Source organism: Meles meles, chromosome 12 (assembly GCF_922984935.1).
Source record: "Meles meles chromosome 12, mMelMel3.1 paternal haplotype, whole genome shotgun sequence".
Taxonomy (NCBI): Eukaryota; Metazoa; Chordata; class Mammalia; order Carnivora; family Mustelidae; genus Meles; species Meles meles.
This window is the reverse complement of record NC_060077.1, coordinates 78472021-78498367: the sequence shown is the minus strand read 5'-3', so window position 1 is coordinate 78498367 and position 26347 is coordinate 78472021. Positions and strand designations below refer to the sequence as shown.

Sequence of the window (26347 nt, the reverse complement as noted above, 5' to 3'; positions counted from 1 at the left end):
TTATGTTTACCGTCATTGCGAACTCATCCGTTTTCGCAGAAGGGCATTTTAAGGAAATTGACCCATTAAATATTTTCCTTTCAAGGGTTTAGTTAAGTGAGTAAAAGATTAAAATGGCCTTGTTTGCTTTACCTTTTCTAACTTCAGATTAAAAAAAAAAATCTCCAGGGGCGCCTGGGTGGCTCAGTGGTTTAGGCCACTGCCTTCAGCTCAGGTCATGATCTCAGGGTCCTGGGATCGAGTCCCGCATCGGGCTCTCTGCTCAGCAGGGAGCCTGCTTCCCTCTCACTCTCTCTGCTTGCCTCTCTGCCTACTTGTGATCTCTCTCTGTCAAATAAATAAATAAAATCTTTAAAAAAAAAAAAAAAAAAAAAAAATCTCCATTTATCAGTATCTCCAAGACAGTTTTATATATATAGCCCAATTTGGGAATAGGAGATTCATAATAATCCAATAGGATCAGAAATGTGGACTTAAAGGTCAGTTGATTGAGCTTTTGAACTATGGCATTGATGTGCTGCAGTGGTTTACAGAGGGCTCAGCGAAAGGAGAATGCTTACCGGGATTGCCTGTTTCATTTCCCTTTTATTGCATAACACAGGCTAAGCCTTGATAATTATCCCCGCCCCCCACCCATTAAATCTAAACACTGTATTCAGTGATGCTAAAATAAAAAAAAGGATGCTAAAATAAAAAAATAACGTATCACACCAGGGCTGATAACCCTTTGATTTTTTAAAAGTGAATTTGGGATTTTACTTTTGCCTCCCTCTGGAACCTTCCAGTTCCATGAATGCTTGTAATGCTTCACGTCTGCTGGTTTTTTGATGGGAAGTCTCGGCTCCCTGTTTTGCATCGACTGCTAGATCTCTCATGCTTGTCGCATGCGAGCTGTCTCAAGGGACTTTTTTACCAAATTTGGGGCCCCGCTGAAATGTCTCTATTCTCGTCAGTGTAGTTTGCGGTTTCTGCTGTTTCTGGGACACCTCTCTCCTTGTCAAGGAGTTGGACCTGATGATGCGCTTGTCATGAACAGGATATGACACAAGGGATGGGACGTCACTTCCAAGGTGAGGGTGGAAAAAAGACCCTCCTTTTGACTTGCTCTCTGAGCCGCCAGCTTGCAGCCACCAGCCCACAGGAACCAAATCCTGCCAGGAGGCCTGTGAGTGAGCCGAGAAGCAGAGGCTTAGGTCAGACCCAAGATCCTGAGCTATTGAAACTGAGATAATACTGTGTTTTCAATGGCCAAAGTCGGGGTCATTTGTTACGCAGCAGTCGGTAACTCATACAAGGACACAAATTCAAGGTACAATTAAAGTGTCCCCTGCTGCTGGGGCACACTCCCTCTGTCGTGAGTGTTGGAGTTGCCAAGCATCATGGGTAAGGCAACATGTGAAATCATCATGGTTACTTTCTGATGAAGGACTCCAACAAAATTAGCTTCCAAGCTTCAGTGTTCCCATGTATTTTTGTTTGTTTTTCAGTTTAATTTTTGGAATAAGTGAAACCCGTGAATGCTACAGTCTTCGAAAGGTCCGAAAGGGTGTAAAGTGTGGAGTCAGTCTTCCCCCTTCCGTGTCAGTGCCCACGTCCCCGCCCCAAAGTCAGTAGCCCTTACCAGTTTATCTGTTGCCTTTCTAGAGAGAGTCTTTGCATTTACAAATGTGTACATGACGGATGGGTGCAGACCTGTCCCGCCCCCACACAGAAACCACATGGCAGTGAAGTTTGACTTTCAGCTTGGACTCAGAATCAGGAATGTGGTTGATACATAATCGATGGAAAACTTATGTAATTCCCGCCAATGGATTCTTTTTTTTTTTTTTTTAAACATTTATTTGACAGAGACAGATCACAAGTAGATAGAGAGGCAGGCAGAGAGAGAGAGGGAGGGAAGCAGGCTCCCTGCCGAGCAGAGAGCCCCATGTGGGACTTGATCCCAGGACCCCGAGATCATGACCTGAGCCGAAGGCAGCGGCTTAACCCACTGAGCCACCCAGGCGCCCCCGCCAATGGATTCTGACCTGAACCTCACAGATAAGAAATTCACTTAAGGAAACAGTGGAAAAACCCTGGAGAGACATGATGATAACAAGTCCTAGAATGACTGGGCTTCGTGGAACCCCCTGGTTTGTCCCCTTGCCTCTTGGGCAGGATAGTATTTAAACCATCCAGAGGGGCTGCTTTTGAGAGACTGCCATCATGAGATAGCTTCTTGATCATTGAGGAAACGGCGAGATGGAAATAACTCTCCTTACCAGAAAATGTCCCAGATGGTTGTTCTAGAATTTTCTCCCCAGAAACCCTATTGTGAAAAATTAGGGGTGCGTGTGTGGTTTGCTTCTGGGAACTAAGATGGCTCTGCATTAGCTATGGAGTGAGTCCCAAGGACAGATCTGAAGAGAAGGGCTTGTTCTCGCTCCTCTACTCGTCTGTGTGCCTGCCCCCGTGATGGCTCTGGGTAATGGTTGTTAATGGTCTGGTTGGTGGCCCCGGCTGTGGAATGGGTGCTGAGTCCTTCCTTGGGTGGCTCTGCAGCCTTTCCCTCACCTCTCACCTGTTCCTGTCTCCATTTCCTCTCTGCAAGGGGAAGGTGGTGACACCGTAGCTTTCAAGGATGGGGAGGCCCAATAAACACGGTGTTTGAAGGCCAATAAATGCCTTAGAAGAAAGGCGCCATATGAGTTTGAGGTGGTTATTCTCGTTAAGGTCGTTACCTGTACAGCTGCGGGCAGCAGGCCAGACAGCTCGCCCCAGAGGTCAAAGGGCGGAGCCGTGGGATTCAGCGGCACACAGGTGTTAGCTGTGTTTCCTTGGTGTGTAGTGTCGGCCCTGACTGGAATGGAACCAGAAAGTACGCCCACCTGGATCATCGTCACGGGTCCGCCAGTGCCCTGCACTTCTGGTTGGCAGAGCACTAGGAGAAAGTGCAACGATGGCGGCCATGGTTCGGTGACTCATGGTTCCTTGGACTGGAATCCAGTGTATTGTGTGCTCCTTGTTCTGGCATCCCTAGTAGATCCTTGTTTTTATTCTGACTAAGGCCTCACAGGAACGGTGTGGTTTCCCATGAATGCTTCCTTAGGTCACCGCTCTCTGACAGGATCTCTTTCCATGTGGAGAAATCTGAGAGCCAGTTAATGTTTCTTAATTTTAGGCCACTCACCTGTGACCCTGATGGTTGGAGTGAGAATTCCTTCCTTCCCACCTTCCTCTGTCCTCCCTCCATCTCCGTCCTCCCTCCATCTCCGTCCTCCCTCCGCCTTCCTCTTTCCATCCCCTTCCTTCCTTCCTTCCCTCCTTCCTTCCTTCCTTCCACCAAACACTGGAGCACCTTCTATGTGCCTGGCACTGTTCTAGATGTTCTGGATTCACTGAAGAGAAAAAGAGAGCATATTTCTGTCCTTACTGAGCTTACGTTCCCACATGGAGAGAGGGAGAAGAAACGCACGAGCGCACGGCTGTTGGCTGGTGAGAAATGCAATGGCAGGAGGGGTGAAGACTAACAGTGAGGAGATGAGGGTTTACTGTTCTGCGTGGTCACGAGGAGGTCTTTCTCACAAGCTGAGTGTTGCTCCATCCCACGAGTGTCTGTTGCCTCCTTCGCCTTGGGCTGCACTCTGGCTGCCCCATTTACCCCAGCTGGTGGGACTGGCTTACCCCACCTGCCTGCTGCCCCGTCCTGTCGCATTTTCCGTCCTCCTTCCCAGCTACAAACAGGCTCTACCGTGTCCTGCACCATCTGCCTCTCCCACCAGAACGGATGCTCCCCGAGGGAAGGGATTTTTGTTTCTTGTGTTCAGATCTGCCTGAAAGCTGTTTCTTCTCCCTGGGAAGGGCTTTCAGTGAGCCCTCTCCCTGCTCTGCCTTCGCCTGTCTTTGTCATCTGCAAGCCGCAGGACCGTAGGGACTTCCTGTCATCTTGCCTCAGCCACAGATTGGCTTCCTCTCTCCCTGGAGTCCCTGCTCAGGCTTATCATTTCTAAACTGCCTATCTGATGAGGCCAGTTTCTGGGAAAGAGGCCCCAGGCTCTTGACACGGACACTTCCGGGAAGAGCGCTCCCCCTCCTTCCATGCTCTGCTGATGCTTCAGCCCCTGGAGCCATCCTTGCTTGTTCTGGAATGTTCCTGCCCCTTCCCACATCTCCATGTCCTCCCTGTCCCAGTGTCACTCTGTCACAGTGTAGATACTCTGTGGGCCTTATTCCTGTCTGTCTCCCCGGAGACGGAAGCATGGGAGGGACAGGAGGCCTGTCTTGCCCACAAGCCGCTGGCAGATTACCTGCCTGAAGGCCTGGGGATAGTTGTCTGAAGCATGAGGAGCCTCTCATGGCCTCTGCTTGCTGAGCTCACAGTTCCAAATGCCTCCCTCCTGCAAGGCCTCCCAAGCCTTGCCTCAGTCTACCTCTCCAGCCTCCTCTTCAAACTGTCTTCTTCCTACACCTGCCTGCGCTCTTGTAGCTAATCCCGGCATCCCCTAGGTTTCCTCTCCTGACCTGTCTTTCTCTTACTTCCCGTCTCCCACCCGGATCACCGCCCAACTCAAATAACTCCCGTCCGCTCTTTACCCTTCCTTGAGGTCCCCGCTCTCTCCTGTGGCTTCTCCTTCTAGAACCTGTCATGCTGAATTATAGTCACCTGGATATTGGTCACTGTTGCTGTTTGGACTGCAAGAGGAGGACAGGGCTCCTATTTTATATGTCACTGTATACTCTAGGTATATATATGTCATATTCGTGTATATTTGATCTTTATATCTGTGAATATCTTTAATATACTTCATATATATCTCTCTAATCATGTGGGTTTTTTTAAATAAGATTTTACTTATTTATTTCACAGAGATCACAAGTAGGCAGAGAGGCAGGCAAAGAGGGGGGAAGCAGGCTCCCCGCTGAGCAGAGAGCCCGATGCGGGGCTCGATCCCAGGACCCTGAGACCATGACCTGAGCCGAAGGCAGCGGCTTAACCCACTGAGCCACCCAGGTGCCCCACAATCACATGGTTTTTGGATTAACAGAGGAAATGGTGGAATTTTGTGTCTTAGGAGGTTTGTTTCTTATGACTACTCTTAACTTTTCTGTAATGCATGGATATGATAGAATTACAGTTTAACCTCCGCTCTGGAAGGTTTCCTGTGGTGGGACTTCGGGGCTTTACAGTGTGGCTTCTTTGTCTCACAGCTAAACGTAGAGCCTGCCTTTTCTTCTGGGTATTTATCAGGAGTTTCTGGGCCTCAAGCTGTGCTCCCTTCTGAATGTGGTTTTCCTGGTTGTTCAAGAAAAATGCTGAGAGTGTCCCTTGACGTTGCAGGAAAATGAACTTCTCTTGTCTGACACTACTCAGATCTGGAAACTGGGTGTGTTCTGATCAGATCCCTGCTCTCCGACATCGGGGATCGTAGTAGAATTCAGACCTGAGGCAGCGCCCCAGAGCTGGAGCGTGCGTGGCGCATGTGACGGACTCAGAGGGCTCATCACCTACCAAAAAGGAAACACGGCAATAGACGTTTATTTACTGATTAGATTTCCAAGGAGGCTCCGTGCCCGGGGCAGGGCTCGAACTCCCCACTCCGCCATCAAGAACTGAGATCAAGAGTGGGACACTTTACCAAGTGAGCCACCCAGGGACCCCTACAAATGGGCTTTTAAAGCGCAGATCACTTAGCTTTATGGAAGCTTCATGCGGGAAACCTGCTAACCTCAGACACTGAGGAATTACCGAGAAGGCAAGTCGAAGGGTTTGAAGTTGAGCAGAGGACGGAATGGCCTTGAAGGAGGCGATGCACGGCTGCCGAGGAGGGAGCCGTGGGATGGCTGGTAAAATGCCATCTGCCTGTGCAAAGGACGACCAGCCTGTCCCCTAAAGCAGGGGGTGTGTCTCCAAGAGAAATGGCTCTATCATGAATTTATGAAATGGCTGTGGAAAAAATTAACCCTCTTAATTTTCCTATCAGCGGTACTGGCACGAAACCCAGATTTCATGATAAAAATTAAAGTTCATGTCCCTACTAGGGAGGTGACATTAAGTAACCCGTGTCTGACTGTCCCTTGTCTGTTCTTCTAGCTCTCTTTCACAGCAGGCATGTGGGGATGCTTTTGCCTACGGATCTATTGCTGTGCCCTTGAAACCTGCGGTGGCGGGCAGGCTCAGGGTACCTGTCCTTAGGTGTGCTTTGCTCCACGGAGAAGCCACCGTACCGGCTGGAAGTTGATCTCGAGGCTCTGTGGCCTGGTCCGGTTCTCAGCGCGGGGCTGGCTGGAGCTAGTGGGAGGAGCTTTGTGTCTCCTGGGGGGCCCCTGGGTGAGCAAGGGGAGCAGTGGGGAGAGGGCTTCCGGCAGCCACAGAAAGAAACATTATTGCACGTGGTGACCCAGTGCCACGGTACCGTTTTGTATAGAACGCAGGCCTCTTGAGGCAGTTGAGCGTTTTGTGGACGAGTCTGGAAAGATCCATTCTGATCTTCAGACAAGCAGCTAAAATCTTTGGATTCCTATCAGCAGCTTGGTGTGAGCGGGGCACGTGGGCGGCCGGCTGCGCGGTTCCGTCTGCTTCTGCCTGAGAGCAAGAGAAAGGAGTTCCAGGCAGCAGGACAGTTCATGCGGGAACCTGAGGGACTAGGTTTGAATCTAGGCTCTCTGATATACTAGTTGTGAGGTCCTGGGAGGCTTTCTAGGCCTCAGTGTCTTCATCTGTGAAATGGGAACAGCAGAACCTATGTCATTGGGCCCTTGTGAGTTCCAGATGCATTTGTGTGTGTGAAGTGCTTGGAAGAGGACCCAGCACATAGTATTGGCTTGAGCGAGGCGGGCTGGTGCCCTGTCATTACTTTGCTAAGTCAGAAAAACAAGTCAACGCTTCTTGCATACTCTGTGCCTTTTGCTGTGCGTCTGGAATGCGGCCGCCGTGGTGCTCCTGTCTCTTCTCTGTACTCCCTTCTGGACTCTTTGGGGTCCTGTTCAGTGTTTCCTGCCCTTGAGATAATCCGCAGACTAACTGCTTCCTGCTTTACCCCGGCCTCCCCGAGGGACCTAACGCTGTTTCTTGAGAGTCCTTGTGGATGTTCGCCAAACTGGGGATTGGTGGATAAATGGCCTTCCATTCATGGTGGTTTGGTGTGAAAAGGCCATGGGCATCCCTGGGAAGGCTCTAGAGAAACTGGTTTTCACCCCAGGAAGGGCTCTAATCAGGGCGTGGAGGAGGGAGCCAATTAGATCTTCATTTCCATCCCCGCAGGGCAGAGCCGGGCAGAGAGGAAGCCCGAGGACAGGCAGCTGGCCTGCAGACAGGCACAAGACCCCACGGGGCAGTGAGGATGGGGCTGTTCTGGACTCCCAGGCTTTTGAGCAGTATAGACACTCAGCTCTCCTTCCGAGATGTCCCTCCCCTTAACATGCCTGGGCCAGGAGAATGTTGAACAAAGATGCGATGTGTGGTTGGCCTCAGTTCGCTTCCAGAAGCCACCTGTCCCCTTGGCATCGGGACTTGGATGCTCAGACAATCTGGTTGGACCTATCTCCTCTCGGGAAACTTGCCCCCCCTCCCCGAACCTTCAAGGGGAGGCAGCCCTGGGGGACCCAGAACTCTTGGGTGTTGCCTCCCTCCTCAGGCTGTGCAATTCCTTTCTGAGCAACTGGGAAAAGAAAAACATCGCTGGATTTTTATTTGCATCCGTCCTCACCCACCCCTGGCTTCTTGGGCTTTTTAACTGGCTAGAAACGATGGCCGGTGCGGTCAGCCCAAGGGTTAAATCTCTCTGCTGGGCGTGTGTTTCATTTTGGAGCAGAACTCATTTCCTCCCCGCATCACTTTCCAGTTGTCCTCACTTGGGGTTTGTTACCAACTTGGCATGAATGTCTCTTGGCTTTTATTTTTAGAACTTAGAGTAAGGATTAGCAATGTAATATTATGAATCCTGTGTATTGAATTAGGTAGAATGAACAATAGAGAAAAAGCCTTCAAAGCTTAGCTTTTTGGCATGTAAACAGTAAAATGGCTTTGTAGAATTTTAATCTAGGGTATATTATCCTCCCTCTGTTCCCCTGGCCAATTATTTTAAGGATTTAGAAGTGGTTTTGGAGAGTGAGTGTGATTCTGGGATTCTTTGTAGTGGCTTGGAAAAAATATTCCTTTTATGTCTTATGATAAGGAATATGTAAGGATATTTATAGCTTGGGTATATATGATGAGGAACTGCTACTTGTCTAGGTTTTTATTCTGTAATTAAAAAAAAATCAATTTAGAGCTTGTATTTCTGAGTTTTCCTTCCTGAAGGCCCAAACCAGTTACATGCTGGTTTAATGCAGTAAAACCGAGATGCCTGGCCCGTCTTAAGTCCAGTCCTGTGTTTCATCTCCCGGACCAGCGCTGTCCGATAGAACTTGCCGTGATTATAAAATGTTGTCTGTCTGGTCACTGGCCACATGAGCATTTGAAATGTGGCTAATGCCGTGGAAAAACTGGCTTTCATTTTTGGTAAATAGCATCACACGATTAGGGGTTCCTTGTATGGGACTGGATAGTGGACCTGGGCTGTTCACAGGACAGCCTGAACAGCCTGTGACTCGGGCAGCAGTTGGCTTTTGGAGAAGCTAGAGCTAGGATCAGGTGGGATCAACCTAGAATCAGAGGGAAGTGTGTCTCTGGCCCCTCCCTAACACCCAGAGGCAATGTCTGCGGGACCTAAGCCCTCTCAGAGAGGTCCTGTTCAGGCCTTTGGTCTTAGAGGTAAAGCCATTAATGCTGAAAGCCCTTGCTGAGGCTCTGTGTTGCCTTGAGGATAAACCCTGAGGTCTTCAATGTCCATAGTCTCTCCTCACCTCTCACACCCTCACGCATCACCTTCCTCATCACCCCCAACTTCCCACCACAGGGAAAGTTTTGTGTTCCAAGAACAGGGGGTGCACCTTCTCCTCTCTCGACCTTTGCAAATCCTGTGCCCTCTGCCTTCAGTGCCCTTTCCCTCCCACTCCCCTGCCTCTCTCCAGCATGTCCCGTGGGTCTCGGTTTAGATGTCCAGTCTTACAGCACCTCCTCTAGGAAAGGCTTTCTTGGTCTCTCCTAGGACTGATGGGTGCCCCCGCCGGTAGACATCCTGGGTGGATCCCCGTTATAGCCTCTACCACACTTGATTGAAATTGCTTATTTACCTGTGCATCTCTGCCCTTATGCTAGAGCTTCTCCGAGTGGGGTCCCTGGACCAGGAGTCTTAGCATCACCTGGGAACTTGCTAGAAATGCAGACTCTCGGGCCTAAGCTAAGATCTCCCGAATCAGAAATTCTGGGCTAAACCGTAAGCTCGGCAAAGATAGGGATCTGTGACTCTCTATTTGTCACTGTCTCCCTAGCACACTGCCTGGCCTGGGGTAGTGGATCCTCAAGAAATACCTCCAGAAATCATCTGTTATTCTTTGGGCAACTTGTCCACTTCAGAAATGTTTAGCTGAAATCCATTTAAATCTCTTTGTTCTCCAGAGGAGAGAAAGAACAACTGAGTACTTTTTTTTTTTAATTAAGGTAAAATTTTAAAAAAATAACAAAATTTACCATTTGAACCGTTTTTCCCATTTTAACCACTTTTAAGTGTACATTTCAATGGAATAAGTAAATTTTTATTGTTGTGCAGTCATCTCCACTGTCCCTCTCAAGAACTTCATCTTCCCAAACTGAAACTCTACACATGGTAAACACTAACTCCTCATTGCCCGCTCTGCCCTATCCCTGGTAACACTATTCCACTTTCTGCCTTTATGAATTTGACTCTAGATACCTTGTATAAGTGGAATCATAGTGTATTTGTCCCTTGGTGGCTGGCTTATTTTACTTGGCATAATATCCTCAGGGATCGGACCATATACCCCTCCTTGGTTCATCCATTCATCTGTTGATGGACATTTGCATGGTTTCTACCTTTTAGGTATTATGATTAATGCTGCTGTGGACATGGTGTTCAGTTCTTTTGGGCAAGTACCTGGAAGTAGAGTTGCTAGAGTATATGATGATTCTGTGTTTGATTTTTTAATTTATTAATTTATTAAAAATTTTTATTTTTTTATTAAATTTTTTTAAAAAAAATTTTGCTTATTTGAGAAAGAGCAAGTGTACAAGTAGAGGGGAGGATCAGAGAGAGAGGGACAAGCAGACTCCACACTGAGCATGGGGCTGGACCCCACAACCCTGAGATCATGACCTGAGCCGAAATCCAGAGTTTGCCGCTTACCCGATTGAGCCACCCCCAGGCGCTCCTGTGTTTGATTTTTCAAAGGAGACACCAACCATACTGTTCCTACAGTGGCTGCCTCACCTGCTGTTCCCACCAGCAATGAACGAGGGGTCCAGCTTCTCCACCTCCTTACTATACTTGTTAGTTTCTGTCTTTGGACAACCGAACACTTAAAAGAGAAAAGCTAACTTGAGGGTGTCAGAGAAAGAGCTCTGAATTTTCTTAAATGTATTTCTTTGATGAATTAAAACGTACACACTGAGGACCTATTGTACAGCAAATTTTCGTATTAAAAGAAAATCAATAGAATTTATTTCAGATGGCCCATGAAATGGTTTATTGGAATTTGGGGGCGGGGGAAAGGGCATAATGAAAATTTAAATGGTGGAATGTTACCAGTTCCTGATGCAATTTGTGGAAACAGAACCCCATCTTTAGAGAATGGCTTTTTGACAACCATTCTATCCTTGGCATTTATCCCTAAGGAAATGACTGAATGACTACAAAAGTGTATGTTCAAGGAGCTTCATTTCCCGTAAGATTCTCATTGTTTTCGCCCCCGAATTTCATAGAATTTCAGGTACCAGTTATCTTTGGATCAAGGGAAGTAATTTCTATCAACGCCTAGTTGTCATCTCTTGGAGTTCTTAAGAAAAATAGTGTAAGGCTCTAAAGTCATTGTGTTTGATTGTATCTGGGAAGCACATTACATGCCAGGAAATACCCATGGATTTGGTTGTTTAAGTAACACAGATACATCCTGTTGGAAAAGATACCCTAAGTGCTAAGAGGGAAAAGTGAAAAAGCAAAAAAGTAGATTTCTGTGTTTGTGGTGTGTTTATGGTCATTATACCGATGTTCCGTGTAAATATCTTTGATTTGTCCTAACCTCAGGATCAGTGCACATCAGCTGACTTCTGTCTCTCCTGCTGCCTGTTATCGTGTGCCCTGCTCTTGACAGCAAGTCCTACTCAAGGGAGCATTTAAACTAGGAAACATACATGTCATTGTACATGTGTCAAGCCCTATAGAATGTACAACACAGGGACTGAACCCTCAAGTGAACTGTGGACTTTCGTTAACAGTTAATGATAATGTATCAGTACTGGCTCATCAGCTGTAACAAATGTATCCTTCTAAACAAGGGGTGAGTCGCAGGAGCAACAAGACAAAGGGCTAAGTGGGTAGATGGGAATTCTCTGTACATGGCTCAGTTTTTCTGTAAAGCTCAAACTAATTTTTAACAAAGTCTCCTTAGGAAAAACATGTTTTAAATCTGATGAAGTTAAGAAATTTAGTGCCAGAAGGGATCTCAGACATCTTCTAGAAAAGCCTTAGGACAGTCTGCCTCTGTTCCCCAGTCTAGTTTTAGGTCTGGGTCAGCAATCTGTTGTGTTTAAAAGCATTCTGTGGGATTCCTACATGTGGTCCTGTTTCAGAAGGAGTGATCTGGTCAAGAACCTTTCCTTGCACTTGAAAATGTGAGCCGGGTGGGGACACAGTCTGCCTAAGGCCATACAGCTAGTGTCCGCTGTCCTAGACTTTCTCCACTGCCTGTACTGCCTCAAGGACCTTCAGAAAGGCCATTTATGGCAACCTAACAATTGCTTGAAGCATGGGTGGCACCGCTGCTCTGGTCTCTTTAAAAATAAAAAAAAAAAGGGTGTGTGTGTGTGTGTGTGTGTGGAATGATTCAGCTGGCCCCTTGGCTGGACTAGTCTTATTTCCTCTTGTTTTAAGAAAATCTTTTCAAGCAAGCTGCCCATGTGGGGAGGTGAAGATACTTTTTATGACTTATTCCACTTTCAGTAATAAAAATTCCCAGTGATTACTGATTCTAGAACATGCTATTCCAGTTAGGCATACTGATCCTTTTAAAGGCTATCTAAAAGGGTGCCTGGGTGGCTCAGTCGTTAAATGTCTGCCTTGGGCTCAGGTCATGATCTCAGGGTCCTGGGATTGAGCCTCGCGTTGGGCTCCCTGTTCTGCGGGAAGCCTGCTTTTCCCTCTCCCACTCCCCCCGCTTTTGTTCACTCTCTCGCTGTGTCTCTGTCAAATAAATAAATAAAATCTTTTTTAAAAATGCTTTCTCTAGGACCGAAGCAAATTTTTAATTGTGGAGGAGCAATTAAATTAGAATCCATTACGTACGGATTTCAGGGGTATGAATATCTATTTCTGTTAGGTATGTATCTCTTAAGAAACAACTTTTGGGCTTTAAAAATTTGTTTTTACGATACAGTGGTGAACAAAGGGGAGGATCGGCATATTTTCTTGTCAGAGTTTCGTGAAAGGAAAAACTGTTGCAGGAGGTCCAGGAATAAACCAGGATGTGCATTACTCATGAACCATATCTTGCGGAAGTCACTGGCTTCTCTTTCCCTCCAGGGAGACTAGTTTTCGGTTTGGCGAAGGTGACAAAGAAGGTAGAGAGGGGCTGGCTAGGGGAGGGAGTCATCAGGCCTTTCTTTCTTTCTTTCTTTCTTTCTTTTTTTTTTTTTTTAATTTATTTATTTGACAGAGATCACAAGCAGGCAGAGAGGCAGGCAGAGAGAGAGGAGAACGCAGGCTCCTTGCCAAGCAGAGAGCCCGATGTGGGACTCTATCCCAGGACCTGGAGTCATGACCTGAGCCGAAGGCAGAGGCCTCAACCCACTGAGCCACCCAGGCGCCCCTTCATCAGGCATTTCTGGACCTGGCTCTGCCCAGCACTGCCCTGTTCCCAGCTGGTGGGGTCTCGGGGATAGGACCGTTCCCTCAGCGAGACCTAGGACAGGTACCGAGGGACATGCTCCTCAGGTGTTCTATCCGCCCAGGCCTTATCCCACAGTGACTGTTATTGAACTGTCAGTCCCCCGAGACCGTTAATTGTCTGTACTGACCATTAATTACTGTACTGAATTCTTCTGTGGCTTTCTGACATTTATAATTCTGGGTGCTCATCAAACTCACTACAGATGCCTGGATGGCTCAGTTGGTTAAGTGTCTGCCTTCAGCTCAGGCCACGATCCCAGGGTCCTGGGATTGAGTCCAGAGTCAGGGCTCCCTGCTCAATGGGGAGTCTGCTTCTCCCTCTGTCCCTCCCCGTGCCCATGCTCGCTCCCTCTCTCTGTATCTCTCACTCTCCCTCATTCAGATAAATAAGCAAAATCTTAAAAAATAAAATAAAAACCCTTGGAAGGGGATCACTTTTAGTCATCATCTTTTCCCGTTTGTGTATTGGAGAGAGTGGCCAGCTTGGAAAAGCCGGGTGCCACAGCACGGACCCCTTCCTGTTGGTGTGCAGAGAGCTTGGTGTGCTGACGACAAATTCTGAGGAACTCCCAGCCGCCATCCTTCGTGGTGGGAAGGACGAGAGGGTGGCAGAAACGCCAGGGGGAGGAAAGTAGCCTTGAAGGGACAGTTGCTTGCCAATGGCAGGACTGGCAGTGGGAGTCCCAGCAGTGGAGATGGATTGGTTTTGAGTCATCCTAACAGCCTTTTTTTTTTTTTTTCCTGGTTCCTTTTGACATGAGTTGCCAGACACCTGCCTGGGATGAAAGATTCACAAAGGGAACTTTCTTTATCTCCTTGGAGTATAGACCTAGTTGCTACATTGGGGCTACCTCTTTAGATCGAAATGTTGCCTGGGGGAAGTCCCTGGAAGTCATGAGTATCTTTCCTGGATGTTAGTAAAGTCACTGTCCCAATATAACAGCCCTGGCGAGGTTGAGTCCCTAGAGGCAAGCCAGACATGAGGACATGGAGGGGTGGGTGAGGACTTCTGTCTTCAAGAACAGAGAGGGAGGGAAAGGGAGCAAAGCATGGTGGGATCTATGGATTTATTCAAAAAACATTCCCAGGAGATGACTTGTTCACACACATAAATGTTTCTCTACTTGTAAACGGTGCCTAAAAAGTGACTTCTAGTGATCCCAGGAAATAGTAAGTAAAAGAAGCAAGTGAAAAGGGTCACGTATATTCTACTTCAGTATAAGAAAGATAAATATGAAATAAATATTGGTGGTTATTTTTATGAAAAGAAACACAAGAAGAATAAATGGAAATCAGTGAAGTGAATTGCCAACAAGGAGTGGGTGGGAAAAAGAAGAGGATATGCAAGGGAGAGCCATTTGGCTAAGTATGCCTTTTTGCAGTGTTTTGACACTTGGGAGCATGTTAATGTTCTCCATATTCAAAAAATAAATTTAAGTCAATAAAATATGAAGGAGGGGAAAAAACCCTGAGATGGAAACCCAAATGAAATGAATGAATCCAGTTACTTTTCAAATGAACTGTGGTGAAGAGGGGAAAAAAGAGAAAGAATTCAAGGCACTGTGAACACAGTGTTTTCCTATAAATACTCAGTCTCAGACAGTGTATGGGAAAAAGACCAAACACATCCTCGACTATTTTAGGGTTTTTTTTAATTTTTCATTTTTTTATTTTAGGGGTTTTATGTAGTGCTGTTGGCAAAGCAATTCTGAGACAGTTTTTAGGCATGATCTTAGCCAAAAGGCCGAGAAGCAATCTGAGACAATCTTTAGATGTTAGCATTGAACAGAGGAGTGAATGCATTGTTTGGGGGGAGAGGTTTCTCACTGAAGGAGAAGGAACATACAGGTAATAGATGGGAGAAGTTGTGGGGATCAGTTGGAATCTGAGGTTTTGGCGTGGGCTTGGTTTCTTGAAGTACATGCAGAAGTGTTCTTTTTTTTTTTTAAGATTTTATTTATTTATCTGACAGAGAGAAATCACAAGTAGGCAGAGAGAGTGAGAAGGAAGCAGGCTCCCTGCCAAGCAGAGAGCCCGATGCGGGACTCGATCCCAGGATCCCGAGATCATGACCTGAGCCAAAGGCAGCAGCTTAAACCACTGAGCCACCCAGGCGCCCCTGAAGTGTTCTCATGTAACATGTGTGTATTTGTATGTGTGAGTATATCTGTATGTATGTGTGTATGTTTCTTCTTTCCACCAAAGGGCCAGGAAGCAGAGACACCCCAGTAGCAGTGAGCACCTCTAGTGCCCAGACTTTGGTCTCTAATGTCATTCCCCCACTGAGAGGAACAGGCTGTCCTGGGGCAGGTGCAGCAAGCTTGGAATGCCTTGTTACTGCTGCAAAGTATGGAAATGCTCTAAGAAAAATGAGGGTCTCCCACAGGATATATGTGCCAGTTTGAAGGGACTCCACTGGCCACACACTGGGCAATTTGAACACTGATTGTGGACAGTAAGGAGTTAGAAGCCTTAGAAGAGTTAGAAGGAAAAATAGAATTTGGGCTTCCATACCGATAACCAATGGATAAACAGATAAGTAACCGGGAAGAGGGGAGCCTCTGCTAAAAGTGGAATGCTCAGGCTGGGGGATGAATGTGAAGGGTATGCTGGAATGGGGAGTCATGCTGCTGTAGCCATGAGGGCCCAGACAGGATTGGGCAAGAATCCCCAGTGGATGCCACAACTAGGAGGAGATTTTGATAAGGAGCGGGATGTTGCCATTGCCTTAAAGTGTTGCCCCACAGATTACAAATTAAAAAAAAAAAATACAGTGGCGAAATCAGACAACACCTTGACCAAGTGATGGAAGTTAAACCCCCAATGAGATGTGGAGGACATCAGGTGCCTCCATTTGCCAGGTCCTGAGAAGGACACAGCATCATATATGCTGGGTTCCAGCCAGGGTGCGTAACTGGGTTCAGTGGTGGGGAAACCTCAAAGACCAAATGAGAAGCTCTCTGGTTAAGAAAAAAATAAATAAAAGGGGTGGGATGGGGACTGTATTCTTTTTTTTTTTTTTTTTTTTTTAAGACTTCAGTGTCAACAAATGACATCAGGGACAAAAAATAGAACATTCCAGATTAAAGGACTTAGCCATTTAAGGTAATAACTGTTTCTGGGTTGGATCTCATCCTGGAGGAAAAATAATACTCTAAAGGCCAGTATTGAGTCAGTAATAAAAGAATACTAGGTAGCATGTTAATACTGACTTTTGTGAAGTTGGTTGCTCGATTACGATTATGTAGGGAATGGAAGTTTCCCCTGAGGTGTTCAGGGGTACAGGGAAGTGGTGAAGCCGATCCCCAGATGGTTCAGAGGGACACACACACACACACACACACACACACACACACACTCATACACACATACAGACGAGAGGGGCTAAGAGTAAAGCGAATGGTGTAAAATGTCAGCAGTCCAATGTAGGTCAGCAACAGCAAATATTGTTAATGCGGAACCACCCTCTAGTTGCGCAGATGATTTTTCTTTTCTTTTACTTTTTTAAGAAGTTTATGGCAAATCGGTGGCTCTCTTTATATTTTGGAATTCAGCGCAGCCTCTATGGATTACCTTTAGCGGGTGCTTTCTCTTTTGCAGATACAGAATTTGAAAATTACCCAGGTGTGTCTGTCTCGCCCTTAGACAGGCTAATTCCCTCGTTGAAAGGGGACAGGTGAGCCACAGAGCTTGGTCCTAACAAACACTGCCGGTTCTGGAATGAAGCCAACCTTGACTGCAACTCCAGCTTGCCGCTTGCTGGTTGTATGACATTGAGGAAATCACTAACCTCCAAGCCTCAGTTTCCTTATCTGTAAAATGGGCATAATTGCAGTATTTGACTCTCCGAAATTCAATTCCTGCAAAGGCCAGGGAGGGTCGGGCTGGCTGCGGGGTGGTTATGGGGTTGGGACTGGAGCAAGTAGTCACACATCACTCAAAAGAAGAGCTGCTACCGCCCCCCCCCCCATGGCTGTTTTGCCTAAGTGTTGGATTTTAGGCAAAATCAATAGATTTTTCAATGCAACTAATTAAAATTTTAACAAACAAGAAACCCTCAGTGAGTGAGTCGAACAGCTAGCTCATGGCTGTGGGTTGTATTCAACCCGCTGTACGGTATGGTTTCTGCTCTAACTCCAGCCGGATCGGGTGGGGAGCTGGCCTGGGTATTTGGAAATCCGACGCCAATCCCAGAAAGGCTGCCCCCGTGTTCTGGACTGAGCACCACTATGACTGTGTAGAGTATATAACAGAATAAGAAGGATTCCCGTATTTAAGGCCTGGGAAAGATTAGGGTATTGACCCCTTCTGCCTATTCTTTAAACAGTTAAAAGTTAAAACCTCCCTCTGGGAGCTTGCCTATGTAAACAGGTGAGACCGAGCAGCTGACCAGGAGGCAGCCCAGCCTGGGATCCACAGAGAGTGAAGGAATCAATCATTAAACACGTAAATAATCATGGATTAACTTGATTAAACAGTTGATGTGAAATTTCCAGAACCATTGGAAATTTTATCAAGGATTTTTATCTTGGTAGGAAACAAAGGGGAGGATTCAGTGTCTTTTAACCGTTCCCTTCCCAAATGTTGACATGGTTATATAATTACTTGAGTTCTACTTAAATAGGAGGCTTTCCGAGGAAGCATTTAATAAAGCAGTTCTGATGGGTGTGTAGTATCTGGGTAGAAGAACACGTTCAGCTCAAGGCTCTCCGATGTACAATTACACATTGTTGATAAACAACCCAGACTATTTCTGGCGGGCAGGTATAGTGTGTCTCTTACTGGCAAGACAGATACCGTATATCGTGGCAGGTGTCAGATGTAAAAACGGTTTCTGTTTCTGGAAATAACACTTTCTCTTGGTGAAAAAAACCCCAAAACCACTTTTATCCATTTTGCAAAAATAGGGACTGTGAGATGTTCCATTTATATGCTACTTTAAATTCCAGACTCTGAGTTTTATGACTGCTTTCCTCTTCACTCAGGAGAGCTGGAGAAGGAGGTAATGGGATACACCGCGGGCTGCTTTGTTGTGAGCAGCTGGGAGAGTAAAATATTTAATGTCTCTCTCACTCCTAGGGTGACGCAGCAGGTTACGAGCTGGGTATTCCCCTAGCTATCAATGATTCAGAGGAAGGTACATTGGAGCCCAGGCGTGCATCGTAGTAGTTTCTCGGCTGTTCCTGAAGGGTCCAGTTTGGTCACACAGTTTGGTTTCAGTGTTTAATTCTCCCACATAGGATTAGCAATGGCTAATATTTATTGTGCCTTTCCTTGGGGCTTGGCTCTGTCCTAGGAGTTTTGTCTGTATCAGCTCATTTCATCCTCATGGCAACCCCCGAGGCAGGCACTGCTGTTTTACCCATTTTGCAGATGAGCAAGCTGAGGAACGGCAGTGTTACCTAACGAGCTTTCTGGAGGCCTCCCAGCAGGCAGGGAGGGTGACTCCGAGCCCAGACTCATCCCAGTTGCACCAGAATGAACCATGGGCATGCTGTGGGGGATGCTGTGACCTGGCCCTGTGGACTGACCTTGGCAGCTGGAGTGTTTGGACGTGGCTCCCGTTGCAGCGCTTATGGTAACCAGCTGTGTGACCTTGCGCCCTCCACATAAGCTCTCTGGGCCTCCATTTGCTCATCCTCAAAATGGAGATAATAGCACTGTTTCACTCACGCGCTGGAGGAGAAAATGACGTAATAAAGGATGGGAACAGTTTTTGAGCTAAAAATGGTTCTTAAAAGAAAGGCGGCGAAAATGCACAAAAACAAGGTTCAATGCTGAATGTTCTCCGCGATCTGAAGAGTCCTTATGCCGCCCCTGGTACCGTAGAGACGGGACAGCCCTAACTTAACAAAATGTTTCAGTTTCCTGTTCTGTTTTCACTTTAGGAACTATTTGGTGAAATTCACTGTTTATTTTGTGAAACAGGAAATATTCCATGTCATTTAAAAATACTCTTTTTAACTATGAAAAGACTTACTATTTAACATTTGAGTTATTTGATACCTGGGTTCTCAAGATGGGCGAGTGGCTGCTCAAAGCATGGGGTTTCACAGAGCCTGTGTTAGGAATGAGGACATAACATGCCACATATGACAGTGACCTAATGTCATACATTAGTTTATTCTAATGCTATTTTGTTGTTTCATTTTTTAATCAAGGTAGGTTTGAAATATACAGAATAGAAACAGTCATATAATGAACCCCCCACTTCGTTCATGGCCATGGCCAGTGAAGGGTCTTGAATCTGCTCCTCTGTCTACTTCCTTCCCCATATTACCTCAAAGCAAACTCAACCAGTGCATCTTTTTATTAACCTTGGTTTTGAAATTTAAGTGTTTCACTTGTTCATACCATGATAAAGATTGTCTGAAATTGTTGACTCTGGAGCCGCCCAGGTCCCAGGTCCCGTACACCCTGCCGAGGGTTTTTGTTTTTTTTTTTTAAATATTTTATTTATTTATTTATTAGTCAGAGAGAGAGAGCACAGGCAGACAGAGAGGCAGGCAGAGGCAGAGGGCGAAGCAGGCTCCCTGCCGAGCAAGGAGCCCGATGTGGGACTCGATCCCAGGACGCTAGGATCATGACCTGAGCCGAAGGCAGCCACTCAACTGACTGAGCCACCCAGGCGTCCCCCTGCGGAGGGTTTTACCGGAGATTGAAGTTTGAGGACCCTGTAATGTAGGTATTATCTTCATGTTGTGAATGAGGAGGCTTATTGAGGATACTTTCCCCGAGGCCCCCAAAGTCCCCCAGGTCGTAAGTGTTAAGTGATTGGGAAACAAGAATCCGAGCCTTTGAAATTTACTCACAGAAACAAAACCAAGCACAGTGCAAGTTGGAATACAAAGAATGGGTTGGGCAGACAGTAAGGTCCAGTACAAATGAAAAAAAAAAACAACACAAAAACCAAAAAACATTGCATCAGGGTGTGAGGTTGTGGGAAAGGAACAAAGTGCCTTGTTGCCTTGGCGACTGTGTCAGTTTGTCCCTGGGAGTAGACAGGAGGCAGAGCTGGGAGGAACCTGCCATGAGGGGTGGGCAACAGGTAGATCAGGCTAATCTCTAATGCCATGTGAAACTAACAATTTCCAGAGTAGCCCACGAAACACTCCATCTGTCATAGCTTCTGATGATATCCTGAATAGTCTCACACGTTTCTCATCGGACCTAGCCCAGCCATTCCTCGAGAGCTGTTAATTCAGATTGCAGACATTATCTTCTGTATTTGCTCTCGGTAGCAAAATGTAAATGTCATTCAAAGGAGTCCTCTTGTCCTGACAGCCTAACAGTTGAAACGGGGGCCAGCATCCATAATGTGTAAGTCTCTTGTGATACATGCACAGAATTAGCTGCAACACCGTTTTCTGTGCCTGGGGTTTGGACTTTGGGAAGCCAAGATAACAAATTCGCCATAGCCAGAGCTCTAAGGTGAAGGAGGAAAAGGGAGGGATAGCCTCTGAGTTCGGATTGGGGTGTTAACCAGTAATGAGCCCAGGGACAGAGCTGCTAGGCGGGTCTGGCTGAGGAGTGCTCATAGGTGGCCTCTTTTGGGGCCAAAAAACCCAGCCTGGGGTCTTGAGTGTGGTTTGGCTTTTCACTGATTGTATGATGATAAAGCCTGTATCACAACTATGAAATAGGGAGGGATGGCCTTAGGTCAGTCCAGAGCACAATTTTTTTCGGAGTGCTTTTAAAACATGCTTTGAAAAGATTTTAATTAGTTTCAGATATTTGCAGTTCAAATCTATGTGGTATTTTAAGGCTTGTAAGTAGTTTTTTCTTGGGTTGTGCACTGTACATACATATTTATTCCTGACTTGGTTATGATGATTTATGGATTACTTAAACCCCTCATTCTATTCCCAATGATGTTCTCTTTATTTTTCTATTAGTTTGCTTGCTTTCTTAAAGAGCTCTGCGAAGTCAGGATTGTTTTGCTGAAATATCAAAGTTTAGGACAGTCAGATTTGCTCCATTTGGGGCTGTATCCCTAACATTGGTTTCTGATGGGCAGCTGAGGGAATAGAGAATTCTTGGGACTAGAGGTGGAGTGGGAGGTAGACTGGTTGAGGATGAAGGGAGAGTCCTCTGAACACAGCCAGAGCCTGCTTCTTCCCCAGACCTACAAGAAATAATTACGGTGAGCTCTGTTTCCTACATAAAGGAATGATGTTCCTGGTTCAACTCAAGAGTTCTACAGTAATGCCTTCACTTAAATCACATGTTAAATATTACAAAAGTTTATAAACATTAGGAATAGTGTGATAAAAGTTATAAACAGTATGGCGATAACAGTAGGGTTGAAGAAGTAAATTTTCTGTGTCATGAGTCCAGTCGCATTCAAGGAAGTCCTTGCAAGAGATGCAGGTTGAAATCTGGGTCTCTAGAGAAAGGGGGCGGGGCGGATATGGAAGAGCAAAAATATTCAAATATATTTGGGCTGGTTGTTTTTTTATTTTATTTCACTTCAGCGTTTAAACAAAAGTTCTCTTTATCACATGGCTTTGGGAGTAGGGGTTGGGAATGGGGTGTCACTAACTCAAATCCAAGCCCCCACCACTGGGCTAAAGCTCTCAAAAGGTACCGAGTTTTTAAAGGGTAGCAAATGTTGATGAAGAAAGAAAAATATCACTGGAAGAAAAAAGTTCTGGAATGAATTGGCATTTTTTCCTGGGGTCATGTTTTTTTAGGAGATGGAGTAGAAAGCCTATTTCATTGGTACTTTAAAACCTCAAAAGGGTTTCAATGTTTTAATCAATGTTAGAAACTTCTTTGGGCTTAGTTCTCTCTCTCTCTCTCTCTCTTTTTTTTTTTTTAACTGTTTTCTCTTAAAATGCAAATCAGAATATGTGTTGGTACAGGGCCTGCATTAGTCATCCCTGTCTGAGCAGGCTGTCCTTATTTGCATTAAATACTTGTTTCTTCCGGGTATTTCCTGCAAATAATTTTTATAATCTAGTTAAGTAGCAAAAAAATAGCATGTTTTACCTTTGGGTAATTAGAAGAGAGAAAGGAAAATATGGTCATTTATGTCTTAGTTGGTAATGTGTTAACAGAAACTAGCCACAACTTTCCCTTTTGGATACACAGTCATGGTGGGGGGTGAGTTCTGAATTTGTAGACACAGTGAGCAGTATTTGACTTAAACATTCTTTGCAAGGGGGTGGGGGATACTGTGTAACCAGTAGTACTCAGCATTTGCTTCCGTAGAATCCAGTGTTTATCATACGATAAGTCATTTTCTAAAGTGCTTTATTATTATTTTTTTATGCTTGTATGTTATCAAAACAGAGCAGTAAAACAAAACTGAGCAGTTACTACAGCAAAAAGATTTTTGAGAGGAGGCGTATTTTATCATGGACATTACCCATTCATGGTAATAACAATTATGACTTTCTGGTTGGTTTTGCTACCATTTTTCGAACCTTCTGCGGGGAATGTACTTTCTTATTACCTGTAAGCTGAGCCAGTGAATGCCTCCTCCCCTCCTGGTGGGGTCCTGCAGTGACAGCCTGGCCCCCACTGGCTGTGGGAATTTGGATGACTTGCATTAAGGATTCTGCACCCAATCCCTATTGTGTGTGGTTTTTCCACACCACCAAGCAAGGATCTGACATCAGCTGGGTGTCGTACACCTCAGCACCAAGCTGACACGATCTCCCGGGAGATAGCATCAGATCCCACAGGCTCAGGGCTCCGTCTCACAGGACTGTCCCCCCCCCCCCACGACTTCACACGCCAACTGCCACTCTCACGTATCACCTGGTGCTTACGACAGGCAGGCTGGAAATTGGAGGTTCTGATGACTCCCTTTTGCGGTTTAATTCATTCGCTAGAGCAGGTCACAGAACTCAGACAGTTTCCCTACGAGATCACTGGCTTATTACAGAAGGATCCAACTCAAAGAGCCAGATGGAAGAGAGGCACAGGGCAATGTGTGCCTCCTTTTCCAGGCAAATCACTTGTCGGAATCTTCATGTGTTCCCCAACCCCGAAACTCCAAACCTTCACCTTCTGGGTTTTTATGGAGACGTCATTCCATTGGCATGACTGATGAAATCCCTGGCCATTGGTGACTGAACTCAATCTCCAGTCCCTTTCCCCTTCTTCTCATCCTTAGCTTATCTAGGTGCTTTCCAGAAGTCACCTCGCTAACGTAACAAAAGAACTTCATCACTCTCACCACTTGGGAAATTCCAGGGGCTTGGGGAGCTCTGTGCCAAGAACAGGAAGAAGATCAAGTACATATTTTTTTTTTTAAAGATTTTATTTATTTATTTGACAGAGAGAGATCATAAGTAGGCAGAGAGGCAGACGATCTCTCATTCTTAACTCCTTGGGAGAATGCGCTAAGCAGCTCATCATATGTTTCCTTTTCTTTTCTTTTTCTTTCTTTCTTTTTTTTTTTTTTTTGAAAACCATAGTTCTTTAAATAAAAATTCTGCCGTATTCCATAGTCAGATGTAAATGAGATGGCAGCTGAACTGCTGGGTCCTGCTGCCCTAGGAGCTGTGCTAAGGAGGAGAGCCATGGGGCATCTCTGGAAAACCACCTGACCTGTGCATGTGGGGAACGAGCAGGAGATGGGCCAGGAGGAAACCAGGTAGCCCTAAAGACTGCTTCTTTTCATGTGAACAGAGGGCAAAAGGTAATTCCCTACAAAGTCAGAGACCTGGATTCTATAATAGTGGAGAAATCCTCTTGCACGGGTGAACACACCCTTGCTAGGGGTGCCTCCATTTTATGCCCCTCCCCCTTCTCCATTTCCACCCTGAGTGTCGCAATCAGAGGATGACGTCAAGATGGCTGGATACCCGCCCATTCCGGCTCGGACAGAGATTTAACTGTATCTCTTAGGTGTTTCTGCAGATCAGAGGAACTGTCTGTTCTCCAATTTGTGCCACGGAGATAATAGGTACAATTAAGGCACTGAGTGTTGTGACTGAGCCCAGATTATTGACAAAGAATTTTATCCCAGTTACCACCTACTTGTGCTTGGGCAAAGAACTTGATCTTTCAATGTCGGTGTCCTCACCTGTGAAATGGGGATGATCGTTTGACCCTCAGCAAATGATGTTAGAACATATATGGAGCACTTAGCTCTGGGCCTAATCCGTAGGATGTGTGGTCTGTTCTCTTGGAAACGCTCACCAACAGCATCCCATAAAAACCCTGGGAGCTTCAGAAGCTCACTTTTATAAGCGTTGTCGTTAAGTTCTTAGAACAATCTGATATGGAGAAACATAGACGGTCCTGTTGACTGACCAGTCCAGAATCTGAAAGCCAGAGCAGGCCATTAGGCTTGTCCCCTGCCTGTAGGAAACTCTGAAGGTGCTATACGCCCAAATGTGTTTCCAAGGGACATACGAAATAATTGACCACGTGTTTGCAGGATGGTCTTGGTCCTGAGCTTCTGGCGTGAATTCAGCTGTCTGGGAAGAGTTTGTAATCTCAGTTGAGTCCTCTAAGCTGACTTTAAATACAGTGGAGGAGACGGTGATTTAATAGAAGATGTGGCCTTGCCCCTTAGACTTCTGGGACCCGGAATTTGTGAAGGTGGTAAATTTTTTCTTTTCTTTTTTTTTTTTTTTTTTTTAAGATTTTCTTTATTTGTCAGAGAGAGAGAGAGAGCACAGGCAGGCAGAGGCAGAGGGAGAAGCAGGCTCCCTGCCGAGCGAGGAGCCTGATGTGGGACTTAATCCCAGGACGCTAGGGCCATGACCTGAGCCGAAGGCAGCCGCTTAACCGGCTGAACCACCCAGGCGTCCCAAGGTGGTAACTTTTTTTTTTTTTTTAAAGATTTTATTTATTTATTTGACAGATAGAGATCACAAGTAGGGAGAGAGGCAGGCAGAGAGAGGAGGAAGCAGGCTCCCTGCCAAGCAGAGAGCCCGATGCGGGGCTCGATCCCAGGACTCTGGGATCATGACCTGAGCGAAAGGCAGAGGCTTTAACCCACTGAGCCACCCAGGCGCCCCCCAAGGTGGTAACTTTTAAATGGAGTGAGAAGTAAGGTTCTGTTGGCCAGTCACAGATACTCATGAAACTATGCCAGTGTCTAGGAAAATAATCCAGTAGGTGCCTCCATCATACTTGATGTGTCAGTCCTACATCGTGTCCATTTAAGCCTTGGCACATATTTCTATATGAACACTTGGAAAATTTAAAACATATTTACATATGAAAAGGGTGTATTCAGAGGGTTGGGGTTTTCAGTGGAAACCATGAAAAGGTTCACAGACCTTTAGGATGCAGATTACAAGGGGTGAGGAATGAACTTTGTAAATCACTGTCGCTGGACCTGTGCCCAGGGCTCTTGAGATCAGTTGACCTTAGTGCATAAAGGTCACTGGTTTGGGGTCTCCCTCTACACATAGTGTAGGTCAGTAAAGGGCTCTTAGAGGAAGAGGACAGACACAGACTAGATTTCATGGCATCTCGTGATCGTTAGGAGACTCTTAGATCTTAGGAGTGCACTGGGAAGGTACAATGACACGTGGCAGGTAAGCCATCCCTTCTCTGAGCCCAGCTGCCGCCTGTGGATGACACGAGCTGGCTCTCAGGCTGCTGTCTTTGGTTTTGTAGTCATCTGCAAAGACAGAATGATTGAAAGTGGGTGGGTAGAGTCCACCCCGATGCAATTTTTCTCCCCCTGTGACAAATCCAAAGAAATCTGGGGGCAGACAGATTTGGTTGAAACTTCACTGTATGACCCTGGAGGAGTCCCCTAACCTTTAAAATGAGGGTGATGCTTTGTTTTGGGGCATACCGTGAGGATTTTCATGAAATGAGCCCAGCACATAACTGCCAGCTTGGTAGTCTTTGGGTGCAAGGGGTAGGTAGGTGTTACCAATCGCTGATTCTTTTGGAAAGAGAAACACACAGTAAGTCTCTTGTTTGAGAGCAAAAAGTCTTTTCTAAAACACGTGTGTGACTTACAAAACTGCAGTAACAGGACCCAGTTCTGATTTCTGGCCTTCCCCCTTTTAAAGTTGTATGGAAAACATTTCCTGTGTTTCTGTGGCTGTCGTTTCTAACGGCTGCCCTAAAATCATGATTTATAAAACCATTATCCTGTTGGACTCCCAGGTGGTTTCTGTTCCTGCACTTTTTATCGCTAATCATGACCACCAAAAGTTTTGTGTGAATCATTATTTTACTTGTTGGTTTCTATTGGAAGAGTTTCTAGAAATGAGATCATTGGGTCAAATGTTAAAAATACCTTTAGTGTTCTTGGTGCTTAAAGTGTTGCTATATTGTTTTTATACATAAATGAATGGACCAGTTTCAATGGTGGCAGCAGCGCTGCGTGTGTGCCTGTGTGTGTGTGTGTGTGTGTGAGAGAGAGAGAGAGAGAGAGCATT

At 46.0% G+C, this 26347-nt stretch overlaps 1 protein-coding gene across 2 annotated transcripts in view; it reads left to right on the top strand.

Moving 5' to 3' along the window:
- The window catches only part of ATP8B1 (ATPase phospholipid transporting 8B1), a 125717-nt gene that overhangs the window by 23530 nt on the left and 75840 nt on the right, over nucleotides 1-26347 (top strand). The window contains exon 2 of one of the 2 annotated variants that reach the window (XM_046024392.1): nucleotides 18354-18558. The exons of the other annotated variant lie outside the window; for it this stretch is intronic. The gene's annotated coding sequence lies outside the window, so the exon portion shown is untranslated. The remainder of the gene's footprint in view (nucleotides 1-18353; nucleotides 18559-26347) is intronic. 2 annotated transcript variants of the gene reach the window in all.